At 46.8% G+C, this 3,601-nt stretch overlaps 1 pseudogene; it reads right to left on the bottom strand.

Annotated features, from left to right (window-relative positions):
- Window positions 1-1,808: 1,808 nt before the first annotated feature.
- On the bottom strand, window positions 1,809-3,190 carry LOC101595070 (annotated as a pseudogene).
- Window positions 3,191-3,601: the final 411 nt, after the last annotated feature.

A 3,601-nucleotide genomic window follows, 5' to 3' on the forward strand; every position in this document is an offset into this window, starting at 1 on the left:
GGAGTTCTACTCATCAGTAAAGAAAAGTGAAGTTATGAAATTTGTAGGAAAATGGATGGATCTAGAAGGGATCATACTTAGTGAGGTAACCCAGGCCCAGAAAACCAAACATCACATATTTTCTCTTATATGTGGATCCTAGCTACAAATGATTGGACTTTTATGTGAATTGAACTAAAACTCAGTATGACAGGCTAGTAACTTCTAAAGGGGGATATAAATGGAATAGAAGAGGAGGGCAGGAGCACTTAATAGTATGTTATTGTATATGTGTAAGTAGAAGAACCTAAGTGAGGTCAGGGGAAGAGACTGAGTAAAGTAAAGGTGCAGGGAGAGCTAATCAAAATCTAAGAGGGTATGAATACGTCATATGTAAACCTACTTCTTTGGACAATGGAACATCCAGAAGCCATAGTGTTACTAGAAAATTTTCAGTGCCAGAGATGGGATACATTCCAGTGAGTTGTTATCCAGGGAGGTTCTTGATGCTTCCAAAACATTATAGGCCATTGAAGAGGCTCTTGGTTTCCCACCAGGAAGCGGTGGTAAGACCCTACTGCTGAAGAATCCACATACTTGGGCCACAAGGTCACTGAGAGATCCTGCTGGAGCAAAGCTGAAAACGTCCTTCATGTAGACAAGCTGACAGAAAGCTGAAAAATGCTATGTTGCATGTAGTTCAATGGGAGAGAGAGAAATCACCAGTGGTGATACTCAACAGTGGATGCTACAAGCCTTACATTTGGCCAGCCAGGCCAAATGAGCCAACAGGTGCAATAGTGGCATGTCTACTATGGGGAAAACAAACCACTCTATAATTGGAATGGAGGCCTACTCCAAGGAAGGGAATACATGCCTGATAGTGAAAACCTACAACAGGGGTAGTCATGAGCCCTAGGGGTGTAAGGTCTGTTGGTGTCTCCCTAAATGCCTGGTAAGCACTTTTTTTTTTTTAAGGCTAAAATGTATTTTAATAAGGCAATGCTGCATTACTGCTCAATTTCTCAGAAAAACTCCAAATGTAAGGTATCAGAGACAAATCAAACATGGTACACAAATTAAAAAAAAAATGCACAGCAAGGCTAAGAGCTACTGTCAGACCTTCAGTACACAGCAACCCTGTTCTCAAGATTGTAATAGGCCTATCAAGAAAAGCTGCGAACAGCAACATCATAGACACAAAAGGGTCATTCTTGGGTGCTTATCACCCAAGAAAAGGATGGAGGCAAGTTAAAACAAGATTTTTTTAAAGATATACTAAAATGAAAATCTAAGAGAAAATGTCTTCCTTAGGACATGAAGGGGAAATACATGGGAGATAACAGAACCGTGTGTGCTGAAACCTCTGTGGACAGTTGTCTGAATTCTCACCTGGGAGCAAACGGAGGAATGCAGGTAGGTCATGGGAGATGTTGATTTTGTGGCTTATGTGGCAGTGTCTCTGGGGCTCAGGGGTATAAAGATGGAAAAGCAATTAAAACATGGTGGACAAAAAAAGGAATGATTATTATTACTGGGGTTCTGAATCCACTTTGCTATGGTTCCTCAGCCCCTCAACAATGACAAAACTTCAGGAATGCACCACACAGAAGTGATTGAACAGTACCATTGAGCACCATCCAGATCTTGGTTTGTTACATACCACCCTCCATTGCCCTCTGCCTCCAAGCATACTCCTTAGAGTAATACAGGCAGGGAAGACCTATCTATTGGGAGGAATCCCTAGCGTTTTTCCAGGGTAGAATTCTAGATAGTCCAAAGAGGGTCCTTCTTGTAAGGGTTTTGGGAAACTAGACACTGCAACTTTATTAGTATCTGCTACATTTGTTTGGAGCAAATTCGGTTCCCGGAGCTGCACGGTTGAATGCAGGAGGAGTTCCACCAATTGCCCCAATTCCTTCTATTATAGCAGCTTGGCCAAAACATTCAGTTGTTGGTGGAGTCAATCCCAAGGTTCCATCCGGCATCATAGTGGCAGGTCCTGAAGGAGCTGGGGTACCAGTTGGCCCAGGAGCAGGAGGCATAGCGCCTCTATTGTTTATTCCCATAGCACCTCCCATAGCCATCTGGCCCATCCGTATCTTTTGCTGTCTCACATCAGGGAAGGTTCCTTGAATCCTTGCGGCTGTCGTCGCATCATTTCTTCTTGTTGCTGTGGCATTTCTTCCTCAAGGGCCTGCACTCCTCCTCCTGCCTGAGTTCCAGCTGCTTTCGCTTCTGAACTTCTTGGTTATGCAGCTCTTCCATTCTCCTAGGTTCTTGTTGGCGCCTCATCAAGTCCCGCCTCATTAGCATGACCTGGTGCTCATGGCGAGCTGCTTCCATCTTCATCTCCAGCTTCTCACGAGCCTCCTTGATATTGCCGTCCCCCTGGTCCTGCTGCTGCGTCTCCATCTCAGTGAGCGCTGTCCAGGGCAAGGCTACTCATACCCAAAGGAGCCAGGCTGAGCAAATCCGGGTGGCTGCTCTCGCTCCTTGTGAAATTGTTGGTTTTTAATAAGTTTCTCTGGAAGTCCCTCTTCATCATCTTCTGGTCCGTGGGCTCCACAGTCACAGGGCGAGTTCATGTGGTTAGCAGGAAGGAGCTTCACTGCATCTGCCAACAGCTTTCCCAGCAGCTGCCTTCCCTGAGAACTCAACAGTGCCTTTTCCTGAGGGTCTTCCTCAGTCGTCCACAGTAACAACAGCCCTCACGACCTGGCCCAGCACAGAACAGGCTTCTTCCAACAGTTCGCAGGCGCGTGCAGAGGAAGACTGCGCCCTGTGGCCGCAGGGCGCGCACGCCACTGCCTTCCACGAGTGGCGTCTCGTCCAGCTCCACCTTAGCAGCTTCTGCTGGGGTTCTTGTTTCCATGCGAATAAAGGCAAGTCCTTAACCCTTGTGAATGAAACCTTCCCCTGCCTTCCCATATTTCTCAAATAGTTTCATTTCCTCCTCAGTGATGTCAGGGTGAAGATTGCCCACAAACAGACGGCTACGTTGGGTGAAGGTCTTCTCTCCTGGTTTCCTGGAATTCTTGAGGTCCATATTCAAGCCTTCATTTTGGCTGCCGGCCTGCTGCCCATTTGCAGGTATTGCGGGTGGTGGTGGCTGCTGCTGCCGCTGGTGCGGCTGGTGGTGGTGGTGTTGAGGGTGCTTCCTTGGAGTACGGTTCTGCTTTTCCAAGTTAAAAGCCTTATTGCTGTGCATTTTTGCAACCATCAATTGAGTACAACAAAAGTGCCTCCCAGTCCTCTCTAAACTCGCCTTCTCCTACCGACAGTTCTCTGCTCAGAGTAACAGCGACTCTGCGGGCCTCTGCCCTCCCGAGAACCCCGGTAAGCACTTTTCTAAATGTTCATACCCACATATTAATGCTACTCTCACTTTGGGTTAGAATAGCTTCTCTTTTCAGATTGTAGTGACCTTGGGATGACTCAGAAGGCACCATGGTGCTGAGAAGAAGTGACAGAGGAGTGCTCAGCACTGAAATATCTCTATCACATTCCAAGGCTCAGGATCCATGAAAGAGGTGGCAGAAAGAATATAAGAGCCAAAAGAAGGGTAGGACTCCTTACAACGTGCTCCTCCAGACACAAAATGGCCTGGATATCCATGACC

Source organism: Jaculus jaculus, chromosome 19, assembly GCF_020740685.1.
Source record: "Jaculus jaculus isolate mJacJac1 chromosome 19, mJacJac1.mat.Y.cur, whole genome shotgun sequence".
Lineage (NCBI taxonomy): Eukaryota > Metazoa > Chordata > Mammalia > Rodentia > Dipodidae > Jaculus > Jaculus jaculus.